At 38.3% G+C, this 21,482-nt stretch overlaps 1 long non-coding RNA gene across 1 annotated transcript; it reads right to left on the reverse strand.

The window, feature by feature from the left end:
• Positions 1–6,657: 6,657 nt before the first annotated feature.
• Positions 6,658–20,969, reverse strand: LOC121077819. Its single transcript, XR_005824332.1, has 3 exons — positions 20,737–20,969; positions 17,224–17,414; positions 6,658–6,829 (listed from the first exon to the last, which is right to left on the reverse strand). It is a non-coding gene; the product is annotated as an uncharacterized LOC121077819 (long non-coding RNA).
• Positions 20,970–21,482: the final 513 nt, after the last annotated feature.

Here is a 21,482-nt window from a genome sequence, read left to right on the forward strand (position 1 = left end):
ATCTATTTCTCTAATTATTTCTTATGGTTCTAGTGTAATCGTGTTAGCTTGATTATCTGCCTTTAGATATAACTTGCCTCCATCTCCCTCAGACACAGACACTTTCTGTGCTGCAAAGATATACAGCTCTTTCTGGATAGTCAATTTACTGCCATTACAGTAAACACGTCAATCTTCTAGTATTAAATCCTGCAGCTAAATTGTAGGTCTTGTCAAAGGTTTTGAAATTTTGTTACAGATGCATCCAGAGGGAGGATCAAGCTTTACTTGTTTATTTCTCCCTCTGCCATTCTTTAGTTTGAGGTTCCTTCTTGTGCTTTAGAGTGTTCCAGGTGGGTTAAAGTTCATTAAAAACAGCAGAAAAAAAAAAGAGATGTTGTCAGCATTCCCATGCTGCATTGCTAGTACGCGGGCATAGAAGGGCATATATACCAAATGTTCCCATCCTTCTATTGTAAAGCTTGAGAAGCATGAGCAATCATATTCTTCCCCATCCATCTGTTAAATGTGTCTCATTCACCTCCTAAGAAGAGGTACTTCCATTGAAATTGCTCATACCACTCATAAATACAGAAAAACAGCTATAACAAAACAAAATAAAGCTTTTGTGCATTGGGCAAACATCTTTAGTTTAAATTTAAACTGTTGGGAATTGGGAGAGTTTGTTTCTAAAAAAAAAAAAAAAAAAAGATTTACTAAATTTATTCTACTTTTGTAATACACTTGGATGACAGACACATAGGGTTCGAAGGGATGTGAATGAGGAAAAAGTGCTTCGGGTCACATTAACCATTTGAACCACTCCCTCTGCCCCAAACCAGGATAAAAGGCTAGGTATGGAGAGGATCAGAAACTGATAATCACATAGAAGTACAGCAGGATCACATGATCTCAGCTAAAAGAGATTTTAAAATTAAATTTACTTAGACAGGAATGCTGAAAATATGGGCAGAGTCAGGAAGGACAGGCCAACTTGACTCATGTAGGCAGAAAGGCATGTACGTAATTCCTGCGTATGCACACATTTTAAGCATCAGTTGAGGTCACAATCCTTTTATGCTCTTGCACTCAGTTACCCCTTAGGAGTTTGATAGGGAAAAAAAGGACAGAAAAAACACACATGGGGTACAGAAGTACCTCACATGTTGAGAAACTGAAAAGAGACCACAGTGGTAATTCTGCGGGGTCAGCACAGAACACCAAGGACAAGACTTGACAAGTACAAGATCACAGCTCTTTGTCCCACAGTTCCCAGGCTCTGTATCATATTAGCCTCCATAAACACAGAGTATGGCAGCAAGCCAAGATTTTCTCTTTTTACCCATCCTGACTGCTTAAAAAAAAAAAAAAAAAAAAAAAAAAAAAAAGCTCTACCATTTGAAAGAGTTAACAGAAACAGCAATAAAGCTTCACCAAAGACAGGCTGGCTCCTGAATCAAGGGAGTAGAAGAGATAAGGTGACCTTGCTTGAGAAGAGCAAGGCATTTATCTGAGCAAATGACTGAAAGGGAAGTCTGCTCGTACTTAGCCAAAAACCTGGATATTTATGGCTTCAATGTGCCCTCCAAGCTCTTCATATTAACCCACCCCCACATACAAAGACTGACCCCTAGATTTAGTGAAAGACAGTATTGCCTAATAACATTGAAACAATGTGCTGTCAAGTGTCCCAGTCAATTAAGCCCAATGTTTACTGTTCCCCTAGCAACCTAATCCTAGGGTGTGTGGATATTTCATCTTTTTCCTTACTGCTAAATAAAACAAGGACAAGAAACAAGCTTGAGCACTGGCCTGGTGATCATCCACATAGTTTAATTACTAGCATGCTCCCAGGCTGCTTTGGCTTATGCCAGTTTTCTGGGAAGTGGTGCCTAAGCCTGGCTAGAGGGATAGCCCATATGGGGATCAATTCTAATAGACAGCATAGATACCGTGGAACCAGGTTTTGTTCCTACCGGCCTCAGTCTTCCAGCATTATCCCCAGTTTGTCTCTCTGACATCTACCCTAGAGCAAGCAATGCATAACCTTCACTTCATGTATGAAAACATCATTCTTATGAGAACCCAGCATAATTCCCCGGTTAATGCAGGTTCTTTGTACTGGTGGGATAGGGAGGGAAAATACATGTATGTTCTGTGATTATTTTTCAGCCCTGGAAGGACACCTTTCAAGGTTTAGATGAGATCAAACACTATGTATTGTAACTGGGGCTGGTCCATTTTCTATCAAGGTCAGAAAATTATTAACATCTTCATTTATCAACAGACACATAGAGTTTGCACCACTGTAGAAAGTTCAGAAGTTTCACATAGCCTTCTGATAATTAAAAAAAAATGCTAAACTGGAGCTGAATTTTGTCATAAAAGAAGACATAGCAAAATGAATTCTCTTCCATTTTTGCCACAATAGCAACACCATGATTTTATCTACAAAATACTGGTAAGCTCAAGGAAAAGATACAAGCCGGAGCTGTTTATCATTACTCCACAGACACCTGCAGGCAGTGTGTGCAGGTCAGTGCACTGACAGCTCTCTCACTTCTGTTTGAACAGATGGAGTAAGCAACAGAAGATGAGCATGTTCCTCTAGCGATCCTGCCAGCACTATGGTTTCTATATATCTACTGTAATACCTTAAAATTGAGATGGCCTTAACTTAGACTGAGGTGTAATTTTCTAAAGAACAAAAATAAACATGAATAACAAGTATATTAAAAATATAAGTCACACATGCTGCTCCTGAATGTCCATATTGCCAAATGTTGTGCATCCCCAGACTTCTCACCTGCACTGCCCTAATTTTATTTTCCACAAAGACTTCCATAATGGACCAAAGATTCTAATTTCTTCTTTAACAAATAAAAAAGAAATGAACAACACCACCACATTATGTATGGTCTGATACCTAAAATACTTGAAATTTCTAGCAAGAGTTCATTTTCCCTAGAACTCTGACTTGGCTGAAACTTGGTATATGAGTAAAAATCACAGCTCTTGGCACCCAGGCTTCATTATCATAACAGAGATCTAAACCTATGCAGCCCTCTATGTGCTCTCTATCCTACCATGCTATGGCCTTGCACTGCTATTATTAGTAATACTCTTGCTATTCTGACTTTCAGGTGCACCTCATTACAAAAGAGTTCAAAGACCACAATTAGAATTAGGGACCAGTACACTTGGGCACATGCAGACACACACAAAGAAATCCTTTGGCTTCTGTCCCAGAAGTTCATTATTAGAATTAAGGTTTATATTACAATAGTAATTAGAGGTGCCAAAAGAAGTTGGGACCCATTATATCACAAATACCTCTACTACATAAATAAATAGCAAAATATATTTCTTACCTTGAAGAACCTCCAGTCACAAGCTTTCAAGCTTGCAACCACAAGTTAAGTAACAAGGATTGACACACCTAGTTTAAGTAGGTGATTAGTGTCATTGCTATCATCTGTGCTATTTACTCTTTCCTCCATATAGGACAGAATCATGCCTAATTAAAAAAAAAAATGCATTCAGTTTGACAGAGAATATAAGACAAGAAGAAGAAAGAACTAAAGACACCTGTACCTATCAGATATTTCATAAAGGGTGATAAGGAGCACATTATGGTTTCATTAATGACTCTTTTTCAGTGCATCTCATTGAAGAATTTCTTTCGTGATCCAGCAAAATGGACTTAGTTCTGACATTACTCATAGAAACCTTTTCCCCCTGTCCTTACAAAATCACCAATTACCTGAAGAACTTGCATGCTTTTTGCTCTTATATAGAGATCATACTGAAGTGACAAGAAAGTGGGAATTTTATTTGCTAAGTATGAATAGTGGGATCTGTTGTCATTATATTAAGGTTACTGAGATGCCACCAATATCTGCCCACTACTTGAGTTCCCAGTTCTCCTTTCCAGTCTCTTTCTCCTCCCTTCTCAAGTCAGTAGTTTCTTACAAATAGCAAGCCTTGAGTCTTGAGATCAGGTTATTCAAAGAATACCTGAGGCTGCAAATAGAAGTAAATGGGATTGTGGAGTTCATGTCTCCTGGTTGGGACAGAAGCTAATGAGCCTTCTACTACTATACAGAGATGATATTGGAGAAGGGCTCTTAAACCTCATTTCCTCAGAGGAACTCTGTGAAAGTATTCAGTCACAAAAGGAGTGAAAGGAAAGGTAAATGGACCATGAATGAAAGTTGTGATTTCTTCTTCCTTGAGAATAACTCAACTTGTCTTTTTCAAAGGACTTTTTGGAGGACTGTTTAATTTTGCTTACTCATGGGATGTGTGTCCAAGGCAACACCGTACACAGTGGTTCTCTTCAGTATGCTTACTTGAATTTACTGGTGCAGAAGTTACCTGATAACAGAGTTGATAAAAAAACATTTTCAATTACAGTTACTGTGCATAAAAACCCTAGATCTGACCATTGCCAGTAGTGAATACTATATAAAGGCTGTGTATACAGCAGCAATATAAACACAAGGTACAGAAACAAGACTTATCGCTCTCTGTGCTAGCCTCCCTGGAACTATTAAGTAAAGTTGAAGTTCAGTGTTTAGGCTTTCTTAAAAAGGGTGCCCAGCTCCTCATTGCAATACCTACCTTGCTGAATTTCTTCTGTATAGAACCAGCATCTGCAGGTCATACACTCCCAGTTCTTTCAGTGCTATATGTCTGTCAATGGGGATCAAGATAACCAAGTGTACTGAGCAAAGCATTGTCAAAATGAGCTAGTGGGAAAAGTGCAAGAGAGACTCTTGTACTCACCCTCACCAAGGCATGGGGAGAGAGGCAAATTTCTGTTTTTTAATAATCACAGCTGTGACTCCTGAGATACCCTACCAAAGCCTGCCAGGTCTTTGCCTCCCCTCAGCACAGTGTTGCAAATGAGATTTCCCTCTGTAGTCACATGTGTGAATAGAGATTTGAACGCCTCTTTTCTGACCCACTACCAAAGGTTCTGTCCACAGGACTTTAGGGGATTTCTGACCAATGCTTCATTATTCTATTCTTTGTAGAATCCCTGAATACATTTGAGTGATAGAGGGGCAGATCTTTTACATGTTAATAAAAGCAGTTACACAAAAAGTGTGTGTTCCTACCCTTGACCAACAATAAGGTTGTCCTGGTTTCAGGTAGGACAGAGTTAATTTTCCTCCTAGTAGCTGGCAGGGTGCTATGTCTTGGATTAGAATGAGAAGAGCGCTGATAACATGCTGATGTTTTAATTGTTGTAGAGCAGTGCTTACACCAAGCTAAGGACTTTTCAGCCTCTCTCTGTCCTGCTAGCGAGCAGGCTAGGGATGCAGCAGGAGCTGGGAGGGGACAGACCCAGGACAGCTGACCCAAACTGGCCAAAGGGGTATTCCATACCATCTGACATCATGCTGAACAATATATAGGGGTGGCTAGCCGGGGTGGAGGGGGGGGGCCGGCTGCTCGGGGATAGGCTGGGCATCGGTCAACGGGTGGTGAGCAATTGCATTGTGCATCACTTATTTCGTACACATTATTACTATTAATACTATTATTATTATTATTATTGTTGTTATTCTTTTCCCTGTCTTAATAAACTGTCTTTATCTCAACTCACAGGCTTCACTTTCCCGTTTCTCTCCCCCATCCCGGAGAGGGAGGGGGGAGGGTGAGCGAACGGCTGTGTGGTGTTTGACTGCCAGCCGGGCTAAACCACGACAAAGGTAAAAATACAAACTGGAAGACCAGAGATCAAGGGAAAGGCTCACCCACTGAATAACAAACAACTGAGGCTGGATATATAGTTCATTTTTACCTAGGCAATTCAGGAACTGAGATTTTCATTCAGATGATTTTTTGATAAAAATTCCCAGAAATACAACAAGAAACACCCAGTCAACAGAAAGCCAATTATGTAGGATGAAATCTGCCCTTTTTAACACAGTTGTCACTTCTCAGCGTGACAGTATATTTCTGTCTCCTGTATTAGCTGACAGTGGAGTAGGAATTTCAGATTTCAGGTTTAGATACCTCCATCCTTTTGAAGACCTAGTCTCAAGTCCTTCTATGCAAGGCACTCAGCCAGTTTGTGCTAGTACAGCTAAAAGCCTTACTGATGAACAGTATTAGGTACCATCTACAACTTCAGCTGACCTGTTGAGCGTAAATCATGATAGTGGGTCATACTTACAAGTGAATTTCAGACCATTGCGTATTTTTAAAAACAGACCAAGGAAACAACAGACCAAACCATCAAAAACTAAACACTGCATGGAAAACAGAATTCTTCCCCTATCCAGGAGAAGACAATCTGTGTCTGACAGAGTGTGTCACATTCCATGTTACACTACTGAAGGTGCTGAGTTTGCTGATGGTATGGGAAGTATTTGTAACGGAAAAAAAAAAAAAAAAAAAGACGTTTTCTCTCTCCCTGTGCTTCACCAGTACTGTCTTTTTTTTTTAAAAAAAAAAAAAAAAGTATAATCAGGTGTATTAATTACAAAGAAATATTTAATATAGTACAATTTTCTGTCTGTTGCCAGTACCTCAATTACATTCAGTCTCTTATATGCCTGCAGCCACAGGCATGTCAATACTACACACTGACGGAAAAAACAAATTCATATCTTATCAAATTTGCAACTGTAGCCGCACCCATTTCACACCCGAATTTCTCATCCTCCAGGCAGATTTCACTTATACATTTTCAGGTAAAATTCTCTGTTTATGAGTTTGTTTCACCATTTAGGTTCTTAAGTAGGCTGTTTCCTTCTCCTTTAAAAATTATATCTGTGTGGTCAACAGAAGATCATCAGATCATGATCCATCAGCTCTTTCTGTCTTTCATTCAGAGCTAAAATCGTAAGAATAAAACATATAATGTAAGGCTCATGTTGTATCATTTTTTTTCTCTGTAAAGTAAACTCAGGAGTTACCATTCAACAACTTCATATATTAACTTATCTTGTGCTTTTAAATGTGAAAACAACTAGTTTGTCTTTTTAATTACTTCACTTTTTGCTATACTCTGTAGTTAGACAAATTCACACAACTGATATTCATTCTTTTGTTTCCATGCATGCAAGTGAGACCTGACTCACCTGACATTACAACTTGTATGTGTGAAGATGTGCTTATATTCATAGAAGAAAAGCACTGGTAGAAAAACAAAACAAAACAAAACAAAACAAAACATAGGAATAAAGTACTTAGACAAACCAGTTAAGATCCATAGAGGCCATTGTCAGTTGCACCTTTCCCTCTACTTGCTCTCTCTTATTCCATTTATTCACTGTGAGACAGAAAAACTTTACTGAAGGACATTGCAGAAGCCCTTGTCCTGCTTTCTAGGACATCCTGGCCAGGTGGCTGGAACTCTAGTCTTACTGGTTGAACTTGTACATTTACATTCCCTCAGGCAGAGGAAGGAGGTGAGTTCAAGCCTCCCACAAGGGGAGCTTTCTAATCACCTGGTTACTGGATGAGGAGGCAGGGAGCATGCAACCTCACTGTTCTTTCCAGTGCTTGTGTGAGGCCTGCCCAGAGAGTCCTTTTTAGAGAAAATGCACATTATTTGGCCAGATAGGTGGGTACATTGAAAAAAATGTAATTTGTGGGGCTCAGAAAAGCTCAGATACCTACTGTCTATCATTGTCAACAAACCAATTGTCAAAAAAATACTTTCAATGTGCAGGGAATTTACTGAGGAAAGTCTAAGCACTTTATGCTTTGGGAGTTTTCAGATCCAGAGGTCATTTTAGTAGAGGTTTTAGAATTGGAAGTGTTTCTCTTAAGCACCTGTACACACAACAGAGTGACATTTATATGAGTACTGTATCCTAGTGAATTGCTGGGATATGTGAATGTGCTGGAAGGTAGTTTCTTATTTTTTCCCCCCTCCCTCTATGAACAACACAAGTCATCATCAGCAAAGGAGACCAGTCAGCAAGTAGTATTCCTGGGCAAAGAGATGGGATCAGTCTGTAAAATATGGCTCCCCACCTAGCACATGAAGGCCACTGTGTGAGTTGCTAGCTCTTTCCTGTTGAACTAATCATTTGTGTAACTGTTTTGAAAGCCTGTATACTGGGGAAATGTAATTCACTTAGATGTTCTTCACTTAGATATTCTAATTTTCTGCATTCATCACTTTTCCAGGGTGTTGCAATGTTTTTGTATGATCTATATCCCTCCTGAGGACCAGTTTCTTTCACAAAACAAAATGTAAATCTGCTGTGAAATCCTCAAGAAAGGTGGACACAGAGATCAGAATACAGGCTGGGATCTGAAGAATTTCTACTTTGCTGTATACAATTTGTAGTGCTTTAACCAAGCACCTTTAGTTTTTGAGTCAAAGTTGTTGACATGATTGGAACTAAGATGACAGACATTCATGTTATGAGTGACTTAGTTCTTATATTTCCTCCACTATATAATGAAGATTTTGTTTCTCACCGTGAGAGTTGTTTTGAAGGTTGTAAGTCAATTCATGTTTGAAAAAAGCTGCCTAAATGATAATAATGAAAGTAGCTATAGTCTAATTAGTTTTGTTATTCTTTACATCGCTATCTTATGTGTAGTTACTCATCAATGTCCTCATGCTTCCTTTTCCTTTTCCTGAGACGTCATTATAAAACAACTGTTTAAAGGCAACAGATTGCTCACAGACCCTGAGCAAGCCTGGTAAGTACAAGAACAGCTCAGGTCTCTGCTTTTCCTATTTGTTTTTCAGACTATTTGCATTCAATATGTACTGAACTCTTCTTTTTGTCTGTGTCTAATGTCCAAGCATTTTAAAGCATAAACCAGAAGAACATTGCCTGAGCTAGTAGGAGGGGATAAAGGAAATCCTATACTGGTGGAACAATTACAGGAAGCTGACACAGCCATTAAGACGTTTAGAAGAATCAACCAAGAAGAAAGTGGTTTTGGTGTGGTGCCAAGTTAAGGGAAATAGCTTGTACACAGGGATGAATAAATAAAAAAAAAAAAAGTCATAAAACAAAAGGGCAAAAATAATTGTGCTAATATTTAGCTGAAAATGATCTTGCAATATTGGGACAGTCTGTTACCTATTGGCATTCTGTAAAAGAGTTAAACAGAGAGGGATTTCCTCAAAACTGATAATACGCCCAGCAGGAAAAGACCTCTCAAAACCTTGTGCCCATTTTCATATGGCCTGACTATGAAAGTGAATGTGACTGAACTACGTTATATTCAGACTCTATCCAAGTGGCCCATTAGGAGCTTTTAGCATTTGGCATAATTTCATGTTGCCTGAAAGCCTCACCTGTAATTTGCACTCATTAGAAAAATGGAGAGGCAGCTGTGACTTCATTCCCCAGCTTCAAAAGCTTTCTAAAGGTATGGTTCTTTTCCCTGGTCTCCCAAATTTTATTGAGCTAAAAGACCTTAAATTTGCATAATCTCGGTAGAGACCTTAATTTTAAAAGATAAGATCTCCATACTTATAAGGCACATTCCCATTCCTCTGATGTTGCTAATGCTGGTCAGAAAGTTCATGTTACATCATCAAAGAGCAGTTTATCATATTTCACCACCTTGGGGCTTGCATGTGACAAGTCTGCATTTGCGCCATCTCTCCAGAATGACCAAATGTACACGACCCATGGCTGAGAGGTGCAGAGGACGGAGACAAGCACAGCAGCTGACAGCAGGAAGCTTAAGCCACTGATGCCATGGCAAATAGACAGAAACTACTCTATGAGGACTGAAAAATCTTTTTTTTCACAGACAGAAGAAGAAATAAAATACAAAGAATGTTGAGATTGAGAACTGCATCTGGGCCTGGAACGCAGTAGAGGAAATGAAAGTCAATGGTTCTGGCTGAACAAGTAGGAGAGAGAGAAATAGATACACTTGGTTGCTTATTAACATAAAATTAGAAACCACTTCTTGGAAAACACGTGGGGTAAAGAGTGGAGAGACGAGCTCATCAAAGAGCTGGGATGTGGGAGGGTCACTGGACAAGCTGCTTTAGAAAGCTGAGATGAGGAGGATAGAAGTAGAAAAGTGGAGCAGATATGCTGGATAGTGAGGTGAAGGTCAGCTCAGCAAGATGACTGACAGAAATGAAATAGCTGAAGAACAGAGACTGAGACAAAACATGTTGTAAGGAATGGATGGGGAAAGGGATGCACTGAAGAGGGAAAGAATCAAAGTCAACAAATAAGAGTCAGTGCTAATTAAAACTTAACCTGTTCCATAATCTTCAGCAGAGCCTTACCTTACAGAGTCAGTCCTGCTGTCAGAAAATATCAGTGAGATCCACAAGCAAAATATCAACCTCGTAACATCATTAGCAATGTCTGCATAGAGAACCCATGTATAAATTTGTATGAATTAAAACTGAAGCTACCACTGCATCTGAAATGCCCCAAAAGTAATCTACTCTTGAGTCTAAGGTGGGAAATGACAGAAAATGTCTAATCACTATTAAAACCAAAGTCGGCTTCCATAATAAATTCACTTCTATTTAACTTATTTTCATGAGTGTTTGTTATCTATCTGTTAGGATAAAAAATCTTTTCCATTCTATTTTTTTCTCACAGCCAGGACATTTAAATTCTAAAAACAAATCACTGTTTAATAGCATTTAAAAGCTAAACAGATTGAGCCATTTAGGTTTCTCTCAGTTTTCAGATAAGTCACTTTTTTTGCTATAATTTTCACAAATCCTTTATTTTTCTGGAGATAGCAGATGAAGTCTATAACTTAAGTGTCGTATTATGCTACCGTCTGATTATTGGGTTAGTTAGTTAGGAAATTGACATCCTGGATAAATTTACATTGTTATTAAATAATTATTTTAAATGATTAGAAGATTGTTCAGACAACTCAGCTGGGCTTTACTGGTAGGTCAATAAGTTGCCATTGTAAATAAAAACAAAGAGGTTATAAAGAAATATCAGGCCTACATATCAGCTTCTAGCTGAGCTCACGGCTCTATGCTTCTGCTTATGTCACGGGGCATAATGTTGACCTTTTTTTTTTTTTTTTTTTAACCTTAAAATAAGCATTAGTATTTAAGTGGATGGCCATTCCTAGGAGTCACACTGTTTCGGTAATACCTCCTTGCATAACATTATTTACATACCTAAATATTCACTAGCAGATCGGTTCATTTTTGCCTGAATGTAGTAAGAAAAATATCTTAGGAAAGCTTTATCATGAATTATTTGTTTTAAACTTCATAATATATGTGTGTGCCATTACATTATAGTACTCTGGTTACATAATTCTGCAGTTAATCTAGAGTTACAACATGAATTTTATAGATAAATTGATTGTTGGTAATAACTAAAATTATGATATGGACCCAGACATTCAGTTCATTATGAGAAATAATTTCCCTCAGAATGTTCTTATCTTCTCCCTCTTAAAAGGAAGCCACATAGTCTGGCATTTCTCAAAGGCAGGTAAAAGAACTAGAACACACATATCCTATTCCTACTGAAAACTCTACACTTTCCTTTTGACATCTATGAGAAAGGTCATGTCTGTCAGGGGCACTTTGCTTTCTGTATCATAGAATCATAGAATCATGGAATGGTTTGGGTAGGAAGGGATCCTAGGGACAACATCCACTAGACCAGGTTGCCCAAAGCCCCATCCAGTCTGGCCTTGAACCCTTGCAGGGATGGGTTGCTCTGGGCAACCTGTTCCAGTGCCTCACCACCCTCATAGCAGAGAATTTCTTCCTCATATCTAACCTAAATTGGATCTAAATATCTTTTAGTTTTAAGTCATTACTGCTTGTCTTATCATTACACTTCCTGATAAAGAATCCCTGCCCATCTTTCCTGTAGGCCCCATGTAAGCACTGAAAGACTGCTAAGGTCTCCCTGGAGCCTTCTCTTCTCTAGGCTGAAAAACCCCAACTCAACCAGACTGTCTTCATAAGAGAGGTGCTCCAGCCCTTTGATCATCCTCATGTCCCTCCCCTGGACTCATTCTAATACATCCATATCCCTCTTGTGCCAGGGGCCCCAGAGCTGAACACAGTACTCCAGGTTGGGTCTTATGAGAGCAGAGTAGAGGGAAAGAATCACCTCCCTCGCCCTGCTGGCCACACTGCTTTTGATGCAGCTCAGGATACAGTTGGCTTTCTGGGCTGCAAACTCACATTGCCAGCTCATGCTGAGTTTCTCATCAACAAACACCCCCAGGTCCTTCTCCTCAGGGCTGCTCTCAAACCTTTCTCTGCCCAGCCTGTATTTGTGCTTGGGATTGCCCTGCTCCAGGTGCAGGACCTTGCACTAGGCCTTGTTTATCATTATGAGATTGACTCAAGCCCACTTCTCACGCCTGTCCAGGTCCCTTTGGATGGCATCCCTTCCCTCCAACGTGTTGACCACAACACAGCTTGGTGTCGTTGACAAACTTGCTGAGGGTGCGCTCAATCTCATTGTCAACATCACCAACAAAGACATTAAACAGCACCAGTCCCAGTACTAACCCCTGATGAACGCTGCTCCTCACTGAGCACTTGACATTGGGCTATTTGACATTGAGCTATTGACTGCAGCTCTTTGAGTGAGACAATGCAGCCAATTCCTTATCCACTGATCCATGAGACAAAGGTGTTGTGCGGGAGTGCAGGACAGTGTCAAATGCTTTGCACAAGTCCAAGTAGACGACATCAGTTGCTCTTCCCTTATCCACCAATGCTGTAACCCTGTCATAGAAGGGGTTTATATGAATGTATTCTACTAGACACAGATTTGTCTAAACAACTATCTCTTCATTAAATATAGTGCTGTATGAAGGACATCAAGGTGCTGGAGCATGTCCAAAGAAATGCAATGAAGCTGGTGAAGGATCTAGAAACAAGTCTTATGAGGAGCAGCTCAGGGAGCTGGGGTTGTTTAGCCTAGAGAAAAGAATGTTCAGGGGAGACCTTATGGTATTTTACAATTACCTTAAAGGAGGTTGTAGCGAGGTGGAGTTTGGTCTCTTCTCCTAAGCATCCTGTGCTAACTCGAGGGGTAATGGCCTCAAGTTGCTCCAGTGGAGGTTTAGGTTGTATTTTAGGAGAAATTTCTTCACTGAAAGAGTTGTGCAGCATTGGAACAGGTTGCCCAGGGAAGTGGTTGACACAATCCCTGGAGGTCTTCAAGAAACATGCAGATGTAGAACTTAGTAGCATGGTTTAGTGGTGGACTTAGTACTAGGTTAATGGTTGGACTAGATGACCTTAGAGGTCTTTTCCTACCTGAATGATTCTATGATTCTATGATATGAGAGAGCGTAAGTAATCATAAGTACATTGTAGTACTGCTTTGCCCAAATGGCAAAATTTTTATGTAAGATGTACTGATTACAAATCTCCTGCTGAACCATCCCATTATCAATAAGACAATATTTGTGATTTCTTCAGTTTTCCCTTTTATAAAAATAGGAAGTTATGCAACTTGCTATTCCTAAAATTATTCTTCCTAAAATTATTACATTATTACATTAAATTATGTAAATTATGTAAATTATTACATTAAAATAATACCTTTACTGACTATTAAGATTGAGTAAGAAATGCCAGATGCATCAATACCATGCCAGTTAAACAGTCTACTGTATATTCCTTATGACACAAACTACTAGTTATTGGAGGAAAGTAGCATTTTAGTGTGTGTGATAATTTATAATACACAAGTAATTTGATTTTAAACATTAAGATGTGCAAAAGACAGTTTATTTATGCTTCTTTCTAGCTAGACTTTGTCTTTCCAACAATACTCCATTCCTGTGTTAATTACCCTTTGCTTTTTTGTTCTATCCAGTTTTGGCTGTTAGAACTGCAAAGACAAATTTGTGTATTCCCTGTAAATCTCTGCTGTTTGAAAGGGAAAGCATTTTCTAAAATCCAACAGATATCTTGTAATAAATGTGGGCTGTCATGTATCATAGTCTGATAGGATTTAGTAAATACAGGGGTTTTATCAGTAACTATCACATGGATAATAAGGCTAGGTCATTTTAATATCCTTCTCTGTGGAGGCAACAATGATAATGTCACAGAATACGTCATTCACCCAAAAGATTCATTCAAGCACAAGCCAATAGGGCAACAAAGACTGGTACTATTCGCAAGGCAAAAGAGAAAGCCTCAGGCATATCCCAGTCATGACACAGTTCAGAAGGCTATGCCAGGGTTAGAGAGCTCCATGGAAAGGTCCCTGCTGCCTTTGCCCATCAGAAAGTGGAGAGAGTATAAGAAATTTGTGAACTCAGGAAAAGCATGCTGTACAGAAATATTTTATCTGGCAGAGAATGAAGGGGGGTGGGGGAGTGGGGGTGGGGGGAAGAAGGCTTACTGTTGAGTGTTGTTAATTTCAAGGGACAGTTGCACACCCTCACTCAGCCATGGCATTTTTTTCTGAGGCCAGTGAACTTGATTTAAGGTGAAGGAAGCTGTCAAAGATCAATGGTGTCCCCAGGGAGAGCACTGAAGCACCCCTGGATCACCCACAGCATCTGCACCCCACTATCTCCCACACTACTTAGTGTGGCCCTGGATTGCCCCTAGAACAAAGAGAAGATGCTTATATGTAAGAAGGCAACAGGCCAGGTAGGGTATCACCTTATCTGTCCAACAGCAAACATGAAGAATAGCAAGAAAACTTCATTTTTCTCTGTTTGTTTGACTGGCTAAAGGAATATAATCCCTAATCAGGATTCTAGCTCCTAATTTCTCTCCTATCTTTTCTGTCAAGAAATGGCTTAAAATGCAGAAAACAAAACAAAACAAAACAAAACAAAACAAACAGACAAACAAAAAAATACTCCTTTTAGTCGACTGCTAACTAATCAACATATCTTCCCTGGGGGGCGAATCAGTTCAATCATTTCTTGCAGTGATATGAACATATTTTTACCTTAGAGGACAGTCCAAACAACAGGCAATGTAGTGTCATGGAGTGCATTCCTTCTCTTGATGGTATACTAGTTTGAATGAAATAATGTTTTCATCAGATACAAGAATGAAAGCAAACACCTGTGTTAGGACACTTGCTGGGAAAAAGCAATACCTAGTTTCTAGCCCCTGCTGTAGGCAATGCTTTGTGCAAAAGTCTGAAATGATATTTGAATTCCGTGTATCTGTATTGATAAATTGATAAATTCTATTTAACCACTAAATCTTACTTACATGAGGCCCCTAAATCCCATGTATGGGATTTTGTACGGGAGTAGTTTAGACATCCTCTGCTCTGCAACTTGACTCACACACTATGCAAGGAAAGCAGGTGCCTAACTTGGATGATGTAAATCCATTAGATAACTAGTTATTAAGACTTAGAAACAGTCTGTACTGTGATATTCAAGGCTCTTTTGAGAACATAAGCACTCCAGAAAAGCACTAGTAGAAACGTGTGCCTGCAGAATGTGACTGCTTCCATGATTCAACCAGCAACAAATTGGGCTTTTGTGGATGAATATTCTGTGCTTAAAATCAGAAGACGACCCAGGTCCTTTTGCAGACCTAGCTCTACCTCTAATTTTATACTTTGGGGTTAACACACAATGATGTTATGCAATGATCATTTAGCATATTCTCCTTGGGATTTAGGACTTCCTTGTATTCAAAGTCCTGCGTAGCTGGAAGGGTATCTGGACTTTTGGACTCAGTGATTGTATATTCTTTAAAAGGAAATTGATTCTACAGGCATTGAGAGTAGATAGGTTGTGTTCCAGGAACAACAAATAAAACACTTTTTAACATTTCAGATACTGTAGTCCAGAAATTTCAGTTTGCTCTCAGCAGTTCATACTGAGATGAATATGGATAGAAAATCTGCCTATTGATAAAACTGCAGTAAATCTCTTCTTTCACCTAAAGAAGAGGCAGAATTTGCTCTTCCACATACAATAAATAAATAATAAATAAATAAATAAATAAATACCCACAATGATTGCTCAAAAAATTAACCACTGTAACAAAAGGAGATTGAAGGTTTTTACTGGAATTACATTTTAAGGCTGTTTTTCTTTCAGAAATCTTAAACAGGAACTTGATGTTACACACTCCAGTAACCAAGGAATCTGTAAATAAACATCTTATTTTTTTGGGAAGATGAAACATGGTTTGTTCCAGCCAAAGTCAGGCACAGCAGAACTGTTATTAATGTGATTACAGCAGGTATTAACATTGCAAACAGGAAGCAGTAGCTTCCATACCATCAATGAGGAAACAAGAATTGCAGTTCACACAACTCTAACATGAAGCAGTCTGAAGTGCCAGCTAATACAGCCCAGTTCCCAGGATATACAAATGAGCCCTAGCAACGCCATGTAGATATGGGATTCTTAACTGCTTTTAGTCTGAAATGAAACATTAACTTAATCCTGCTGGTATATCTGGCTGGTATATTACTCATTGCTTAATGGGAAAAAAAATAAAAATAATAATAAAAAAATCCTGAATTAAAGGCAAGGCCACTTTCCTAGTATTTTTTGTGTCCCCCTCTTCAGGAAAAATAAAACTACGGTTGCAGTTTGGACATCCAAATGTGGTCAGACTATACTTCTCAAGTCTTACAACTAGTTGGGAAGGTATGTTTTCTCAGCAGGGCTCTATTCCTACTGGAGTTACATTACTCACTTTTTTTTTTTTTTTTTTTTCCCTTCAAGACAGTGACCTACAGCTAGAGGAACTGGACGTATCATGTGCCTCTATAAAAAGATGGTCTGCACAAATAGATTGTTCTCAAGAGAAAATAAAATATAATCTTATCCTGATAGGGGGCCTACTTGAAAATTATTGTTCTCATAAACTTTTATGCTACTGGAAACATCCCCCAGAATGAAGCCCAGTTCTCTTGATTATTTCTTGGATATAAAATTAATGCAGAGTAATCCTTTACTGACAAATAAAAACAATTATAGGTGGAAGTTTAGTTCCTTTTATATGCATATAAATATAAATCAGCATTATAAATCAAGCAACTTTCAATTAAGCATGATCAGTAATTTACTCCAATTATGTTCATATAAATATTGAAGATAGAATTACTTTTACATTATTGATGATGAAGTAATAGCTTTTCATAGTAACTGCTTTTCACTCACATCAGCAACAACAGTATCTTTTGTTTAACAGTAGATTATAATAGGAAGAATTATGGCCATAGTCCTTGCACTATGATTAAAATACTCCATTGCAAACAGAAAATATAAAGTTGCCAGCACTGTAAGAAAGTTGATATTGCAGAATTTCTGTCGTGCCCTCACCAGTTTGAAGTTTGATGTTTTGCTTCACGAACAAGGTGGGAAAGTCACAGGTTTGTGCTTCAGACTTCTCCTTCTAATCTATGGATTTGATTGACAAGGGCAAGAAAATCTTTGGAATCCTCAGAAGAAGAGGGGAGAAATTCTCCTCAGTCTCTGATCAGCCCCTCAATTTTTTTGAACGAGTTCCTCCCCTGCAATGTGGGTATACCATTAATCTTTTGCCTAAGTATTTAGCATTTAAAAGGACAAATCCTACATAACTTAGAGAAAGTGCAGAATACTCATATATACTGATTTATGCTACTTCATCTCACCAGTCTAATTCAGGCACCAAAACTGGAGGCCTAAGTAAATACTTTCTCCTCCTAATTCAGATGCCTAAGGTAGTAGTCCAGGTTGCCTCCTACAGTCCTTAGAATAAGAGAAACAAAGAAAGAGAGACAGAGACAGAGAGAGAGAGAGAGAGAGAGAGAGAGAGAGAGAGAGAGAGAGAGAGAGAGAGAGATAGAGAGAGAGAGACAGAGACAGAGACAGAGACAGAGACAGAGACAGAGACAGAGAGTGGGGGGGGGGGCGGGGGGCAGAGAGAGAGAGGCTAAGGCAATGTTGTAGTGGAAGATATACCTTGCAGGATCACTCATTCTTGATTGATTCCTGAACACACACACTGACTGCACTCTCAGGTGCATGATTACTTACAGGTAATTCCATTGCCTGACTTGAGCTGAGCTGGATCTAAACCTTAGCTCTCCACTGAGCCAATGGAGAGTTTATTATTGAAATCACTTAAATTCCTCACATAATCTAAAACACATGTGGCTAAAAATCCATAGAAAGAACTCTGTTAACACTGAAATGAATATCTCTACCTCCTTTCAGACTTAGAAATGAGTTAATGCTCATAGCTATTTCTCTTGCCAAATTTGGTGTATTCATTTAAGGAGTTAAATATGAATCCTTGCTCTACTTTACCGGTAAGGAAGGAAAGAATGTCTCTTTGAAAAAGTTTTTTATGCCCTTCTCTCATTCTTCCATATACTTTTCAATTGCTGTTGTCATATTTTCCAGTCTTAACATCCCCCTGAGTAATTACTGCCGCACAATTAAGAAAACATTTAGAATGGAAAAGTAATTTGTTAAAGTTTCATTCTAAGCCAATGGTGTACTTTCGTGCTTTGACTGATAACCTTTACCCTGACAACTTGCTGGGATCTGATGGCTGTTTAGGTTCACTTGTTACTTATTCTCCATCTGAATTGTCTATGACCTCACCTCTCAAGTAGTATATTTTCTTGCTGAAACTAACTCATTTTGACAGGTCAGGAGGGTCCAGCTTGACAATCATTAGAGCACAAAAGACATATTTACCTAGATTAGTGTGCAGTGCCTTTTCTTCACTACTGTTCTTCACTGTTTGGTGGGTAAACCACAACTATGTTTTGTCCTAGGACAGGGTTCTGTACTGTTCCCTTGACATTCTCTGCATATTTACAGTAAGTGATACAGAAACTAATGTTAGTGTTGAAGCAATAGGTTAAAAATATTAATACCCCAAATGATTTTTTTTTTTAAATTATGCCGTACTTTTTTCAGAAATTAGGTAATTTATGAAAACTACTCCATATGCAGAACATTGGTGTGTAGAAGACTATATGATATATATTCCATATTTAATTCATATATCCAAATATTCATTTTTAGAGCAATACTAACAGATATTCTAAAATATATGCATTAAAATGGGTGTGTCTCATGGTGCCAATGAAAATTTGTAGGCCCAACTCCTCCTTCCACCCTTCTCCATTGCTGTAGATCTACCACTGATAATGGGGTTGTGCAAGAACAAAGCTAAAGACACTGAAGGTTGGACTATAATAGGAGGTTGAAAAATCAGAAATGATCAAAAAAAAACAAAAAGTAAAGTTTCAGTCAGCTTAGCTGTTTTCCCCAGCTTTAATATGTATATGTAATGCTACACAAAAGTGGCTAATATGGAGAATTGTTTAAGGTATTGAACTCCCCTTCCTTGTCTATTCGCCTTTTTAATATTATGGTTATACCCTCAGCTTTACATTGCTTACCATTATTTTAAAAGTTCTGCAGGACTCTTTTCTTTGTGTGCCTACACCTGTCAAGTGGCATTTTGATTTCATTCTATTCCTGTCTTGTTATCTACCCCCATGTTAATTTTTCACATTTTTGGACAGATGTTCCAACAAACATCTGTCTATACAAAGGGTATGGTACCTTTTGTAAAGAACAACCTCATTAGAACCTTTTTCCAAGAGTTTCACAAATGCATATAGTAGGAGCTAGCATCAGTCAATTCTTATCAAAAATAAATATGCTGGAATTGCTTACTTTGCATATTGATACTGTACATATTCAATAACAAGATGAAACAGAATTGAACAATGGGAACAGACAAATTTCAAACTGATCCATAGTATGTTAAACTGAATAGCATAGAGAAGCTTATTAGGACTTCTGAAAGGACAATCAAGATTTGAAATCCTTGAATTTGAATTGAATTTGAAGTAAAACAGAATTTGAAATTCCATATTGCAAGTTCAAAGGGATGTACAACAAGGGGAGTGATCTGAAGTACTACTAGACATTAATGGAACTTTAAAAAACATCACTGCTTAAAAAAGGTCTTAAGCATACAAAAATATATATTGTGTGCACCTGCTTAAATTACTTTCTAAAAGTAAATAAACTGAATGCATTAAATGAGAAAAAATAACAACACAAATATTATAGATGCATAACCTATCATGACAGTATGACATCATTCAGAGTAACAACTTCAATTTCTGCCATGACATTACCTTGGAACAATAAGTGACACACCAAAGTTTGGACAAAGTAATGATCATTACTGGAAGTAGTGGAAAAAAAAGTTCTTAGGAAGGAATGGGGATAGGCATGTTACAATTCTACAAATTAATGACTAACAGTCAGCTGTGAAAGTAGGTCTTCATTTTTAATGTTTTCGCCAAAATCAAAAGTCAAATTGCAGTCATGTATATTGATAGGCATCTCACTTAAAGTTGACAAATAGAAGTAAATTTTTTTTACATAACACTTAATTAATGGCATTCTGCAGACCATTGCTTCAAATCCATAACAAAGCCAAGAATTTAATAGGATTTTTTAAAAGATTAGACAATTAAAGAGATAAAAAGAACTATATAGGTGTGTGAGAGAGATTATGTACACATACAAGATATTAAAAGAACTTTATTGAAGTTGTGACATAATCCTTTCAAGTAAGTAGAAGAATGCCAATATTAAAGCTGCCTGCACAACATTAATTCACCCTTTTATGAATGTGATTATAATACTGGCTTAAGTTAAATGATCACATCCTTTTTCCCACAGGACTTCTGCTTCTTTTTAGTCATGCTGCAGGGACATGTCCAGGCAGAATCAAGTTTATCTGCCTACGCACCCAACAAATCAAGGGTAAAAACCCCAAACCTAACAACAACAAAAACAACAAAAACCCACCTCTGGTCCAGAAGCTGTACAGTCATGTTAACAAAATGCTGCATTTGATTTAATGTGCCTTCTGCAAGAAGGCTACACGGCTTCCCTGCTGCAGCTGGCTTGCTTCTGGCCAGGGGAATACAAGTGTGGTACTCCGGGCTATCTGCAGCCAGCTGTGGAGGTTTGCCTATGGTTATATCTTGCCTGTGCATTCATATGTCTTCATTGGCAGGTGCAGATTTTTAATTTTGAGAATATTAAATTCAGGTCTCTTAAGCAGCTTATAACTATGTTTTCCATTCTGAATTTGTTCAAGACAAAATGCTGCTATGAGTTACTGGCATGTTTTGCTGAGTGACTAATTACTCCAGGAAATGTTGCACAAAGTATTCTATGTCTCTGAACACCACTTTTTTTTTTTTTTTTTTTTTTTTTTTCTTTCTGGTTTTAAAACAGGTCCCAAGACAATATTGCCCGTGAATAAGCATCTTTCAAGACAGCAGTGGTTACCACAGGGAGGCCAGAAAGTCAGTTACCAAGACTGAGAGGAGTAATATCCAGGAAAAGGTGGCCTCTACCATTCTCCCTCCCTATCCTCATGTTTCTTCTGCAGAAATCATTTGAATGTGATGTGACAGGCAGTGATGTGCATGTACTCTATACTGTAACAGTGTCTTTGAGCGTTTCTTGAGCGTTCCTATCTTCTATAATATAAAGTAGCCAACTGATACCAATAGAAAAAATAATGTGTGTAAATTTTTTATATT

Source organism: Cygnus olor, chromosome 1 (assembly GCF_009769625.2).
Source record: "Cygnus olor isolate bCygOlo1 chromosome 1, bCygOlo1.pri.v2, whole genome shotgun sequence".
Lineage (NCBI taxonomy): Eukaryota > Metazoa > Chordata > Aves > Anseriformes > Anatidae > Cygnus > Cygnus olor.